Genomic DNA, 15,848 nt, shown 5'->3' with positions numbered 1-15,848 from the left:
CTATGACGAACATCTGTGTACATAAAGCTTTTTTAAAATACTTAAGATTATCAATTTTTGAGAGAACCCCAGAAGAGGAAGTAAAAAAAAGAGCATTTTAAAGGTACTGATAGTTCCAAAGATATTTTACTGATGTTGCCAGTGTTTGTTCTCATCACCAGCATGTGCTAATTTTTTTTTATTGTACTTGTTTTAATTTTATTACCAGCAAAGATACAGTTCATAGGTATTGGAGGTTGAAATCTTGGAAGGTAATTTTGCCTTTCTTCAAAATATGCCTTGATTCTAAATATTGCCTTTACATTCTAAGCTGGGGGACCATTGGTCTGATCCAGGGCAGCAACGCTTCTGTTATCCTGTCATAAAGCCTTAGCTACTGTTTAAATAAGTCGGCAAGGTTTAAGGTGATTTATACGGTTTACTGATGTGTGAATGAGAAACTGATAAAGTGAACAAGCAAGGAAATAATTTGAAAAGGGAAACATCTTTGAGCTCTTGATGAAACTATATAAGCCAACAAAGATCAGTGGTTCTAACAAGCTGAAGGATCACACGTGAAGAAATTTAGCAATTCCAAATTAACATGCTCTGAAAATTCAAGAGGGAACTGCAGACGTGTAGGTGTACATAAGAATATTTTCTTTTAAATTGTTCCATTTTGTGACTTCATTGTGTTACAGGCAATGAAGTAAAATACAGCAGGATCTGAGAAGGCTGACGGTTTTTTGGGGGGTTGTTTTGTTTATTTTTTTTTCCTGAGGAAGATCTGCCCTGAGCTAACATCCGTTGCCAATCCTCCTCTTTTTTCTTTTGCTTGAGGAAGATTAGTCCTGAGCTAACATCTGTGCCAATCTTCCGCTATTTTTTTGTACGAGGGACACCTCCACAGCGTGGTTGGTGAGCGGAGTAGGTCCACGCCTGGGATCTGAACCTGTGAACCCAGGCTGTTGAAGAGGAGAGTGCACAACTTTAACCGCTCGGCCACGGGGCTGGGCCTAGGAGCCAGCTGTTTTATCCTTCCTCCTCCTAGATGCCATGATTTAATGTTTTGGCATTGGACTACTCCTGCTTTATAGTAGAACAGAACGTACCAAAGCTTCAAGCCTTTTCCTCTCGGAGGTCTTTCTTTGAGCCTGTAATGCTCACCCCTAGGACTCATGCTTGCTGAAATGCCCTGTTACTAAAAGTACTAAGGTTCAAATGTACATCTTCATGTCACTCACTTTCATGTTCGTATAGAGGTGAAAGGAAGGAAAGAGAAGGTCTGGTCGGGCATCCTGGTTTCAATGACAGGTCTGCCCTTTACTAAACATTATCCTGAGTGGCTCACAAACCCCTCTGGGGTTCAGTTTCTTCATTCATTAAATGGGGGTAATGATCATATCCACCAACTTCCTCCTTGGGTTAAAGTGAGGAGCAGAGGAGAGGCGCTGTGTAACTAACTATCACGTTAGTTGTTCTTGCATCCTTGCATTATCAGCAGGGGTCCTTTACAGTGTTCAGATTTTAATAACTGAGTGGGGCTGACCGAGCACCCCTTGTAAGTCAGTGGATCCCTTTCTCCATCTCCTCCGCTTTCTCTCCCTTCCCTGATCTGGAACAGCCCTCTTGTACTTGGGCATTTTTTGATTTCCAGGGACCGATTCTAAGACATTAATGGATGAAAAGCCTTGAGAAGGAAAGGTGTGGCTCTGGAAGGTGGAGTGTCAGATATTTGTAGCAGGTAATAGGGATGTTTCACCACCGTCTGTGCTTTTAGGGCACAGGCAGTAGGATATGGTGCAGCATTTCTCAAACTAGAGCCTGTGGACAAATTTTTGAAATGTTTTCATTTCATATACTTTAAAATATATATAAACATACTCTGAATCATCAACATGACTGCCTTATAGCTTAGGGTTGCCGGATGATTTCAGCTTCCACCCTCCTGGTTTGTGTATATAGCCTATTTTAGTTAAACCACTAAAAAAGAACAGGGTTTGATTAAATATGCAAATGATATGTACAAGCCAATTAAAGGCAAAATGATATTGGAGATCTAGCATGAGTGAAGTCTTCCTGGTAATTCCAAAGGCGGGAGAACTGAGCACGCTGCTGGTATAACGTAAGCATGGTGAACCCCAGAGTGGCCGTGTGGCAGCAGTCTGCACCGTCTTCATGTTGCCAGCAGCAATTTAGTTTTCCAGCGAGACAGTATCATTCATCTCGTTCATGTGGTTAATTTGAATGTTACTGATTTTATAATTTTATTGATATGTAACTCGTAAATCTATTTTGATGTAAACATACAAAGCTTATGTCAAGTTTTCCTTTTGTTTGTACTTAAGCAACATAATACAATTGTTTACATCAACATTGGGATCTGCAATTTTTTAAAAAGACTGTACATCACTCAACTTGGAGAAACTCTGAGATAGTACAAAGAGCATCAGCCACAGAAGTCAGGTTATCCAAGTTCTAGTCGTGCCTTTGACATTAGTCACCTGTAGGACTTTGGGCTGGTCATCCCACCTCTGTACGCCTCAGTTTGCTCATCTCTAGAATAAAAGGGTTTGGTTACGTGATCTTTAGATTCTCTTCTACCTCTAAATTCTATTCTTAAAAGGTCAGAGTCCTCATTTGGGAACATGGCCAGGCACTGGTTTGTGCTATTTGGACTCTGAGAATAAAGCCTGAAGTCACTGTGACTTTAGCCAGAGACTGTCCAGATCACCATGAAGTGGCTTCTGGCTGCCCTAACCCCATGGAGGGGCAGGAAGAGGCCCCCAGAACTGTCATCGGCTCAGAAGCAAGGCACATACATTGGATGTCCCTAGTGTATGGCAATGATTCTTCATGGGCCATGGGGTGGGGGGCAGTCATCAGAATCAGGGAGATCCAGTGAGCTTCCCTGTCTGGAGCCCCACCCCACTTGAGAACCAGGGTGAAACAGCCCCCTGCTGCTGTTGGGACTGGATCAAATCCCTCTGGGGTGTGGCACAGAAAAATGGTTGGAAAGCAGTTGAGGAGGTTGTCCTTGGAATGTGCTCAATGTATTTCTGGAAGATGCCCAGAGGCAGGGGCACAGCTGCTACCAAGTCCTAGGGGCTTTGGAAGACCAGGCTGGAGAATTCCAGAGGTATTAAACTCTAAACAATTTGAAAGTTTCTTCTCCCTCCTCTTTATCCTTGGTCTTCGTCTTCCTCCTCTTCCCTGCTCCGTTCTTCAATACAGAAACCTTACTGAGCACCTCCGTGTGTCATTCTAAGACTTTCAACATATCATCTCATTTTATCCTCATCACACAGCCTGAGGCGAGTACTTTTATTATATTATTTAGTACACATTTTCCCCTGAGGACACGGATGTGTAGAGGTTCAAGTTGTCCACGTTCACATGTAGGAGAGACTGGGCTGCACCCTTTGGTGGTCGGGCTATGGAGCTGTCTGTCCTCTGGGCGTTGTGGCAGCACAGATGGAAGAACAGGCAAAGGCTGGTGAGCACCCTGGACCACTGACCCCAGGGGCAACCTCAGAGATATGAATGGTACAGCGACTGGAATTTAAAGAAGGACGGTGTCTGTCCTGTTAGGGCACTAAAATGGAGTTGGGTGGACACGAAGAGGAGAGGAACAAATTCGTCCTTCAGGATGAACTCTTGAACTCATTAGATGCCTGAAATGCATCTGCAAGTCTTCTTAAGATTATCAGGCAGAGGAGTGGGCGGAGCAAAATGGCGGGGTGAGCTGACCCGGGATTCTCTCCCCTCCAAAATACAACAAAAGATTGGAAGAACTGAATTTCAGAGAATAAACATAATGCCAGCTCGTTAGAGACCTACTACCAAGAAGGTGGAGATCATAAACCTTGCAGACGGCCTCGGAGGTGCTGGAACGGTAGGAGAGAACATCGCTCCCTCCCCTAGAGTCTGCGATCGCTGCGGCGCGGGTCGGGAAGGAGCGGGGGAGGGGCCGCGCAACCGGGGGATCATCCAGGACTCCTGCCGCTGGTTCAGTGGAGACCCGCTGATGGGGGGAAAGCTTCCGTCCACGGGGACCCTATAAATCAAGGGCCTTGGGAGAGCAGAGAACAGAACTGATCTGAACCCAGACCGGTGCGTGTGAGTAACAAACCCCCCCCCCCCCCCCCCCCCCCCCCCCCCCGCCCCAGCAAAGCCAGTGGGCGCAGCCATCTTGCCCCAAGGCGGAGAGCTAACACGCCGCTCTCGACCCCCATCTAGTGGCGACAGGCTGTAACTGCAACTGAATTCTACCACCATGAGAAAAAACCGCTCCTCTACCATCCAGCAATTTATAAAAGCCCCAGACCAGAAGGAAAACAATAAAAACACAGAATTAAGTCCTGAGAACTTGGAATTAGGTAAACTAAGTGATAATGAACTCAGAGCAGCTATAATAAAAAAACTCAATGAGGTAGAGAGAAAGAGAAACAAGCCGAGTTCTGGAGTTACTTCATAAAAGAGATTGAAATCATAAAGAAGAATCAAACAGAATTACTTGAGATGAAAAACACAATGGACCAGATAAAACAGAATACGGATTCCCTGAATGTCCGTGTAGACAACATAGAGGAGAAAATCAGCATAATCGAGGACAGACAGGCTGAATGGCGCCAGACAGAGGAAGAAAGAGAACTAAGAATTTAAAAAAATGAGGAAAATCTCCGAGAGATAATGGATTCAATGAGGAGTAAGAACATAAGGATCATAGGAATTCCCGAGAATATGGAAAAGGAAAATGGAGCAGAAAGTGTGCTTAACGAAATTATTGAAGAGAACTTCCCAAATCTAGGGATCAATGGAGAAATGTGTGTAGAGGAGGGTTTTAGATCTCCTAGATTTGTCAATGTAAAAAGACCCACCGCAAGGCACATAATAGTAAAGTTGGCAAATAGGAATGATAAGGAAAGAATACTCAGGGAACTAAGAAAAAAAAAGAGAATAACCTATAAAGGAGCCCCTATCAGACTGTCAGCGGATTTCTCTACAGAAACCCTACAAGCTAGGAGAGAATGGAGTGATATATTCAAAGCTTTAAAGGATAAAAACCTTCAGCCAAGAATACTCTATCCAGCAAGAATTTCCTTCAGATATGAGGGAGAAATTAAATCTTTTCCAGACAAACAAAAGTTAAGGGAATTTGTAACTAAAAGCCCTCCATTACAAGAAATCCTCAAGAAGGCTCTCATACCTGAAAAAAGAAAAACGGGAGAAAGGGGACACAAGCCACAGACTAGGGAGACCGATGGATAGAACCAGAACAGGATAGCAAATATTCAACTATAGCATTAGGGTAAAAATAAGGAAACTACCAAAACAAGGACGATCTTAGCACTCTAACTACAAATTAATAAGACGAGTTGGAATAAAAAATGAAAATAATTGTTTAGGAGGGGAAGAGCAAAGGGTCTAAATCAGTATTGGTCAAGTAAGTAAGAGACCACCAGAGAATAGACTATATTATACACGAGATTCTAAATACAAACTTCAAGGTAGACACTAAAATAAAGTACAGAACAGAGTCACAAATCATAGATAAGGAAAAATCTAAGAAACCCAGCATAAGAAATTGCAGTATTAAATGGGTAGTCTAAAGCACACAGGAAAAGAAACACAGGAAAACAAGATAATGAGCAACAGATTGACAGCATTAAGTCCACATGCATCAATAATCACTCTCAATGTGAACGGATTGAACTCTCCAATAAAAAGACACAGAGTGGCAAAATGGATTAAAGAACAAGATCCAACAATTTGTTGCCTCCAGGAAACACACCTCAGCCCCAAGGACAAACACAGGCTCAGGGTGAAGGGGTGGAGGACAATACTTCAAGCAAATAGCAAGGAAAAAAAGGCAGGTGTTGCAATTCTCATATCAGACCAAGTGGATTTCAAAATAAGACAGGTAAAGAGAGACACAGAGGGACAATATATAATGATCAAAGGGACACTTTATCAAGAAGAAATAACGCTTATAAATATCTATGCACCCAACACAGGAGCACCAAGATTCATAAAGCAACTATTAACAGACCTAAAGGAAGATGTTAAAAACAACACAATAATAGTAGGGGACCTCAACACCCCACTCACATCAATGGACAGAGATCCAGACAGAAAATCAACAAGGACATAGTGGAGCTGAATGAAAAACTAAAACAATTGGACTTAATAGACATATATAGATCACTCCACCCTGAAGGAGCTGAATACACATTCTTCTCAAGTGCACATGGAACATTCTCTAGGATAGACCATATGTTGGGAAACAAGGCAAGCCTCTACAAATTTAAAAAAATTGAAATAATAACAAGCATCTTCTCAGATCATAGTGCTATAAGGCTAGAAATTAATTACAAGAAAAAAGCTGAGGAAGGCACAAAGATGTGGAGACTAAACAACACACTACTGAACAAGCAATGGATCATTGAAGAAATTAAAGAAGAAATAAAAAAAACCTGGAAACAAATGAAAATGATAGCATGCCATACCAACTCATATGGGACACAGCAAAAGCTGTATTAAGAGGAAAATTCATCGCAATACAGGCACATCTTAACAAACAAGAAAAATCCCAAATAAGCAACCTTAAAGCACACCTAACTGAACTAGAGAAAAAAGAACAAATGAAGCCCAAAGTCAGCAGAAGGAGAGAAATAATAAAAATCAGAGCAGAAATAAATACTATTGAAATGAAAAAGGCAGTAGAAAGGATCAATGAGACAAAGAGCTGGTTTTTTGAGAAGATAAATAAAATTGACAAACCGCTAGCCAGACTTACAAAGAAAAAAAGGGAGAAAGCTCAAATAAACAAAATCAGAAATGAGCGAGGAGAAATAACAACAGACTCTGCAGAAATACAACAGATTATAAGAGAATACTACAAAAAACTATATGCCAACAGAATGGATAACCTAGAGGAAATGGATAAATTCCTGGACTCCTACAATCTCCCAAAGCTCACTCAAGAAGAGGCAGACAATTTGAACAGACCAATCACAAGGAAAGAGATTGAAACAGCAATCAAAAACATCCCAAAGAATAAAACCCCAGGCCCAGATGGCTTTCCTGGGGAATTCTACCAAACTTTCAGAGAGGATTTAATACCTATTCTTTTCAAGCTATTCCAAAAAATTAGGGAAGATGGAACACTTCCTAACACATTCTATGAGGCCAACATCACGCTGATACCAAAACCTGACAGGGACACCACGAAAAAAGAGAACTACAGGCCAATATCACTGATGAACATAGATGCAAAAATTCTAAACAAAATTTTGGCAGCCAGAATTCAGCAATTCATCAAAAGAATCATACATCAGGATCAGGTGGGATTCATACCAGGGACACAGGGATGGTTCAACATCTGCAAATCAATCAACGTGATACACCACATCAACAAACTGAGGAATAAAAACCACATGATCATCTCAATAGATGCAGAGAAGGCATTTGACAAGATCCAACAGCCATTTATGATAAAAACTCTGAACAAAATGGGCATAGAAGGAAACTACCTCAACATAATAAAGGCCATATACGACAAACCCATAGCCAACATCATACTCAATGGGCAAAAACTGAACCCCATCCCCCTGAAAACAGGAACAAGACAAGGATGCCCTCTATCACCACTCTTATTTAACATCGTACTGGAGGTCCTGGCCAGAGCAATCAGGCAAGAAAAAGGAATAAAAGGAATCCAAATAGGAGGGAAGAAGTGAAACTCTTGCTGTTTGCAGACGACATGATTTTATATATAGAAAACCCCAAAGAATCCATTGGAAAACTGTTAGAAGTAATCAACAACTACAGCAAAGTTGCAGGGTATAAAATCAATTTGCATAAATCAGTAGCATTTCTATACTCCAGTAATGAACCAACAGAAAAAGAACTCAAGAATACAATACCATTCACAATCGCAACAAAAAGAATAAAATACCTTGGGGTAAATTTAACTAAGGAAGTGAAGGACCTATATAATGAAAATTACAAGGCCTTTCTGAGAGAATTGGATGACGACATAAGGAGATGGAAAGACATTCCATGTACATGGATTGGAAGAATAAACATAGTTAAAATGTCCATTCTACCTAAAGCAATCTACAGATTCAACGCCATCCCAATCAGAATCCCAATGACATTCTTTACAGAATTAGAACAAAGAATCCTAAAATTCATATGGGGCAACAAAAGACCCCGAATTGCTAAAGCAATCCTGAGAAAAAAGAACAAAACGGGAGGCATCACAATCCCTGACTTCAAAACATACTACAAAGCTACAGTAATCAAAACAGCATGGTACTGGTACAAAAACAGGTGCACAGATCAATGGAACAGAATTGAAAGCCTAGAAATAAAACCACACATCTATGGACAGCTTATCTTTCACAAAGGAGCTGAGGGCATACAATGGAGAAAAGAAAGTCTTTTCAACAAATGGTGCTGGGAAAACTGGAAAGCCACATGTAAAAGAATGAAAATTGACCATTCTTTTTCACCATTCACCAAAATAAACTCAAAATGGATTAAAGACCTAAAGGTGAGACCTGAAACCATAAGGCTTCTGGAAGAAAACGTAGGCAGTACACTCTTTGACATCAGTATTAAAAGGATCTTTTCGGACACCATGCCTTCTCAGAGAAGGGAAACAATAGAAAGAATAAACAAATGGGACTTCATCAGATTAAAGAGCTTCTTCAAGGCAAATGAAAACAGGATTGAAACAAAAAAACAACCCACTAACTGGGAAAAAATATTTGCAAGTCATATATCTGACAAAGGCTTAATATCCTTAATATATAAAGAACTCTCGCAACTCAACCACAAAACATCAAACAACCCAATCAAAAAATGGGCTGGAGACATGAACAGACATTTCTCCAAAGAAGATATACTGATGGCCAATAGGCACATGAAAAGATGCTCATCATCGCTGATCATCAGGGAAATGCAAATCAAAACTACACTAAGATATCACCTTACACCCATTAGAATGACAAAAATATCTAAAACTAATAACAACAAATGTTGGAGAGGTTGCAGAGAAAAAAGAACCCTCATACACTGCTGGTGGGAATGCAAACTGGTGCAGCCACTATGGAAAACACTATGGAGATTCCTCAAAAAACTAAAAATAGAACTACCATACGATCCAGCCATCCCACTACTGGGTATTTATCCAAAGAGCTTGAAGTCAGCAATCCCAAAAGTCCTATGTACCCCAATGTTTATTGCAGCACTGTTTACAATAGCCAAGACGTGGAAGCAACCTAAGTGTCCAGCAACAGACGAATGGATAAAGAAAATGTGGTACATATATACAATGGAATACTACTCAGCTGCAAAACAGAACAAAATCATTCCATTTGCAATAACGTGGATGGACCTTGAGAGAATTATGTTAAGTGAAATAAGCCAGCAAGAGAAAGATAATCTGTGTATGACTCCACTCATATGAGGAATTTAAAACTATGGACCAAGAACAGTTTAGTGGCTACCAGGGGAAAGGTGGGGTGGGGGGTGGGCACAAAGGGTGAAGTGGTGCACCTACAACATGACTGACAAACATTAATATACAATTGAAATTTCACAAGATTGTAACCTATCAATAACTCAATAAAAAAATAATAAAAAAAAGAAAAAAAAAGATTATCAGAGACCTCATTCTTATCAGAGTCATCTCCCATTAAACCACTAAACCCCTAAGTTTAATGGCTTGTTTCACCCGACCGTCACCGTGATGGTTACTATGTCCCATCCCCTCAACATCCTCATTTTTTCTTTGCCTGTGTTAGCCACGACTGTAAAACTTTCCTTCTCCTTTTCAGCAGTGGGAACGCAATTCAGGTGCTGCTTGAATTTGTGGTTTTCCCGGGACTGCAGTCCTAAGTCCGACTAAAGTTCACTTTGTTTTCAGTCTACTGGAGCCTACCTCATGATCGATGGACACAACCAACGATTGTGGAATAAATAAACGAAAGGCTTGGCTTGCCTTCTCCAGCGGGGAGGTGGACCATGGCTGCTTGGAATCCGCCTTCTATGACAGGGACAGGAGTGACTCCAAATATCCCGTCACTGATGTGCGGAGGCCGGCCTGTGCTCCTCACACAGACTTGGACGGGGTGGCCCTGGGCCTGAGTCGCAGCTCTGGCCCCGGGAGAGCCAGGGACACTGTGGGGCTGTCGCAGGTATTGGGATGAGCTGGCCAAAGGTGCACAGGCACCAGAGCCCGTGGATCAGCGGCTATCACTCGGGGAATGCCCCTGAGCACAGTGGCCACCATCTCTGCACCCGGAGCCACTAACCTCAAGTGCCCAAAGTTGGGGCTTGGGAGAGGACGAGGGAGGGGAAGCCAGGACCTAGGACCACTGAAACCACAGCATCCCTGGCCCTGAGTTCCACCTACAGTTGTTCTTTAGCAAGCTCACATCCCAGAAAGGAAGTAAAAAAAAATAAAAAGTTAAAAAAAAATTTTCTCCTCCTTCCCCTATTTAAGGTTGCCAGTTGGATTCAACAAAATGCCAGCCACGTGTGATAAAATTTAAAAATACAGGATGTAGGTTATTCTGGGTGAGTATCTGCATGTTATGCTATGACATCGTAATGAAATTTGATTTGTAAAAGAAGAGATGTGGTTTTACTTTTTTGTTTGGTTTTTATTCACACTAAAAATTTCACATACCAGGCTGTTAGTTTTGAAACAGAAAGCTGGAAACCCTGTCCCCACCACAGGAGTCCTTCAAAGATCACCAACCCCTCCCCTCCCCCATCCCTGGTGATAGGAGCAGGGAGGGAACCTGCTTTGGGTGTGTGTTTGTTGGGGGCGGGTCTTCATTTTGGACCTGGTGTCGGGGCTCATTATCCTGGATTTACCACTAGCCCACGTTAACGACTTTTACGTGTTTTACACGAATAACCCTTCTTGCCCCTCGCAGTGGGAGTACAAGCTGAGTGAGCACCGTATGGGGAATTAATACCAGCAGGGGCCCACGGCAGAGGGGTCTCCAGCACTTGGTCAGTCCTCTGAAGTCCTAATGGGCCTCCAGCCGTCTTTTCTTTACAGTTTCGCACAGCTGTTGCTCAGTTCTCAGGCTGCAGTGATGTCTATGCCAAAGTTCTTTTTTTTTGTTTTTTGAGGCAGATTAGCCCTGAGCCAACTGCCACCAATCCTCCTCTTTTTGCTGAGGAAGGCTGGCCCTGAGCTAACATCCATGCCCATCTTCCTCTACTTTACATGTGGGACGCCTGCCACAGCATGGCATGCCAAGCGGTGCCATGTCTGCGTCCGGGATCCGAACCAGCTAACCCCGGGCCACTGAAGCGGAACGTGCACACTTAACCGCTGCGTCACTGGGCGGCCCCTATGCCATAGTTCTTAATGTCAGAAAACAATCACAAATCCCTAACTGTCAGGAAACCTCCATTCCTTCACCCTTTTCAGAAAGGCTTCTCAAACTTTTGGATAACATATTTTTTTAATATCCAGTGTTAACGTACAAAAACAGAAGCCATTTTAAGAGGCAAAGCGTTTATTTGGGATCAAAGAACTGTAATTCAGGGAGCACAAGTAGAAACCCAAATAGTGTCCTGATTACAGGAGAGGGGCTCTGGGTTTTTACAGTAAAAAGGGAGGAAGATGAGGTAAGTTGTGTTAAAGAAGAGTTCGTTGGTGCCAGGTAAGGTAAGGGTGGTTGGTACTTCATAGATTGGCTTCAGGCGAAAGGCCAGACTTGGACTTCACTAATTGGTTAGCAATTCGGTCATCAGCAGAGTCCAATTTCATCAGTCCTTACAAACAGGATTTCCTTGTCCTTACTGACTTCTTGGAATGTTGGCAATTTGGTTCAGTTTGGAAGATAAAACAAAACGTGCAAGGCAATTCCTCTGAAATGGCTGCTCTGGCCCTTTTGTTTTTTTGAGGAAGATTAGCCCTGAGCTAACTGCTGCCAATCCTCTTTTTGCTGAGGAAGACTGGCCCTGAGCTAACATCTGTGCCCATCTTCTTCTACTTTATATGTGGGACATCTGCCACAGCGTGGCTTGACAACTGGTACGTAGGTCCGCACCTGGGATCCGAACCAGCAAACCCCAGGCCGCTGAAGTGGAACATGTGAACTTCACCACTGCGCCGCTGGGCCAGCCCCTGGCTCTATTTTAATATGGCTCCACTCATGTCATCTGTCACACCATCAAATAAACTTTTCTCTGTTACTTTATGACAGGTCTGCAATAATAGTTGCAGACTTTTTGTAGAACATTACAGATTAAAACAATCGCCTGAGATGCAAATTAGTTGGCATTAAGAGAAGCCCCAGCAGAGTGGAAAACACACATCGCCTAAATAAGATGGAGCAACAGAAAGCTTGCCTGCTGCAGGTGACTGCTTGTGCCCACTGGCCCAGAGCTGTCCTAGTCCTCACCAGGCAGGCAATTCAGGGCGTGGGGAGAATCCGTGTGATTTGGGTAGGTGTCAATAGGGTACTCCATGGAGTGTTGCTATAAACAAGTACATTTTGTTTCAGGAAATTAACCCAGATTCGGAAATTAACTCAGTCAAATATTGACTCAGAACTAGTCAGTCAGCAGCAGAGCTGGAACTAGAATTCACTTTGATCCTCAATTCAATATTCATTCTTTAACAATTCTTTTTCAGTAAACAATCTTAAAATAATGACCTTGTCCTACTCTCTGCCAACCCTATTCCTAGGGGATAATTACTAATAGCAATTTGTTATATATCTTTTTGGACCTTTTTTCCCTATGTGTGTGTGATTTTTTCACCAAATATGGAATTATATTCCTATTGTTCAGCAACTTGCTTTCTTAACTCAACAATATACGATGAACCTTCTTCCCTGTCATTACTTACAGATCTGCTCCATTCTCCCCTTCCTCCAATGTTGTTGTGGTGTAACTGAGTACATGGTATGTGCGTATGATACTACACATATTTAAAATGTATAAGTCGATCAGTTTTGACATATGTATACACTTGTGAGACCATTGCCGAAATCAAGATAACATTTCCGTCACTTTCAGAAGTTCCATGCCCCTAGGTAATCCATAGGTTATGTAGAAGCAGAGTTGATAAAATACTTTGTTCCTTCTAATGGCTGCAAAATTCTGGACCCGTGGTAGATTAAAGATGCTGCCAGTTCTTTGCCGCTCCTCCCACTGAGAAGTATAGTCAATTTCCTTCTCCTTGCATCTGGCCTGCCCATAGTGACTTGCTTGGCAGAGAATGCAGCAGAAGTGACCTTCTGTGACTTCTGAGGCCAGATCAAAAGCCTCTGGGAACAATGTCGTCAAGCCCTGAGCCACTGTAAGAAATCCAAACACTCTGAAGTCTTCGTGCTTGAGACACCACGTGGAGAGGCCCTGAGACTACATGAGGATATGGTAATCTGCAGCCCGTCCCCAGCTGTCCAGCCTGTAGCTATTCATGTCTCTCCAGCTATGGCCCCATATGTGGTGAGCAGAGACGAGTCTTTTCTGATGTGCCCTGTAGAAATTCCTGACCCATAAAACCATGAAAGATAATAACAAAATGGTTCTTTTAGGGCACAATTTTTGTGTTCATTTGTTGGGTAGCAATAGATAACAGGAACAAAACTAATCTGCTATCGAAAAATGTTTAGGTTGTGTCCATCTTTTCTCCATTACAAACTATCCTGTACATTTACTTTGTTTGCATATGCAGGAATTTCCCTAGGATAGATTCTTAGAGAGAGAAATGCTGCATCAAAGGGCTATCTTCTCTGTTTCTCTATTTCTTCAGCCTCTGTTTTGATAGATGCTGGCAAGTTTCCCTCTAGAAAGAGCATATAAAAAGTGGCCTTCTTCCTTCACCTCCCAAATGTCTTTGACAGCTCACTCTATCTTCCTGTGTTTCATTTGCTTGTGTCTAAATGAAAGAGAATAACCGCTACCCTGCCTTACTCACAGGGTTGCAATCAAGAGATCAAAAGTGAAATCTGAATAACACCTTACAAACAAAATGTCATCTACTATGGTGATGTGGGGACCTTGATCATCTCAAGATGAGACTCCTCTGACCTCGTCTTTGTCCTTTTCCCGAGATAGCCTATGCAATCCTGTCTTCTCATTCCCTCTGTCTCTCTCCCATGCACACACACACGATATGAATACATATGTATATTTAAACGTACATATGTGCAGATATATGCAATATGAGTGTTTATATCAATTTGAATTATATTATGGGAACAATTACCAATAGTTGAATCTACTAAATATATTATAAAATTACAGTAGAAAATTAAAACTACAATTGTATTTGTCATGTTATCTAGTTCTTCTGGGAATAAGCTAATCGCCAGCTGGAAACAGAAATTAGAAAGAAATTTGACTTCTAATACAGAGTATAAAAGTGGATCCATTATAGGAAATTTGTATTTCCTTGGGGGAGGGGGCTAGGTAATATTTGTCCACATAGAAAAGAGCACTAGAGTCTGAAGCAGGAGAGTTCAGGATACTGTATACTACACTTTCCACTATATTTTGTGCAACCACTGCATTGTTTAAATGCATATACTTCTATGCTAGTGTTCTGCAAAATTAAAACACCCATAGAAAGTGCTGTTACTCTGTTTCATTGCTCTTGTCTCTCCCCAACCCCTGAAGAGGCGGCTGACGACCAGGCACAGCTGTCTTCCCTTAGCTCCCTCAATTCTTCAATTCAAGAACAGTCCAGGCATTACTGTGTCGCTCATCGAACTTCATCTTCCCTCATTTGACCTCACGGCAGCTGATTAAACATTCAGGCTTGGCCCAAATATTTTCCATGGATACCGCGACTGCATTGCATTTCTTTAGCATCATGAGTCACCAGCTGATAAAATATTTTAAGGAACTAAACATAAAGTTTAGAAGAAGTAGAGTGATCATAGATTTAGGAAAATCTGCAATAGAAACACATATGGGAGAGAGGATGCTTATATTTGGCTCTTGAAGGATGATGTTTGGTGAAGAATTGTCATTACAAAACTCAACAGGATTAACTTTATTTCTGAGATTTTTGGAGCTAGAGGTCAGGCTGGCCTGAAGAAGAGAAAGTATGCTTTAGGTCCTTGGATCAATCCACATGACTGTACATATCTACAAGATGACTTTCTTTAGGAAACGGTGATGGATTGGTGTGATGCGGAAACAATGCTCTGAAGCTAGGTTGACTAATTAAAAAAATCCAAAAACACCTCATTCTTAAATGCAAAATTCAATGCAAAAAAAAAGAAGAAAATAAGTATTAGTAATTCCAACCACCTGTAAATGTTTTGGGTGTGTTTCTTTTGGTCAATGGGATCAGATACTGTTTCATTCTTTTGAATTATATCACAACCATTTCTCCAACAAGGTAAATGTTTTCTACAGCATGAGAGTTTTAGCTCTTGACTTTGAGATGCTTTTATTATTTATTTATTTATTTTGCTGATTAGGTGCTTAATAATAAGATAAGAGTAGACAATACAGTTTAGAGTATAGCAAAATGTATTTTCATAAATATTAATTATGTATCAATAATGCACTTAAACTACAATACTTCAAAACATTCTGCACAAAGAACTTACAGATCACATTTATTTAATAACAAAATGTCTAGTTCTTTAAGAAAATGTTAATTTAAGAACTTACTACAATAAAATTTTCAAAACCGAAGAACGAAAATATTAAACAATTTACAGTACAGGACATCATAAACTTTTATTTATGTAACACAGCAGGAAGCTTTTGTGCTAGAAATGTAATGGGAGGAAATCTAAACAAAAAATTCAGGGAATACGTATTTAGAAATTTCTGGTTAACTGAGGCTTAATATTGTTAAGGACCAG

Source organism: Equus asinus, chromosome 11, assembly GCF_041296235.1.
Source record: "Equus asinus isolate D_3611 breed Donkey chromosome 11, EquAss-T2T_v2, whole genome shotgun sequence".
In the NCBI taxonomy this organism is placed as follows: Eukaryota; Metazoa; Chordata; class Mammalia; order Perissodactyla; family Equidae; genus Equus; species Equus asinus.
The sequence above is the reverse complement of the archived record's forward strand: the minus strand, read 5'-3'. Positions refer to the sequence as shown.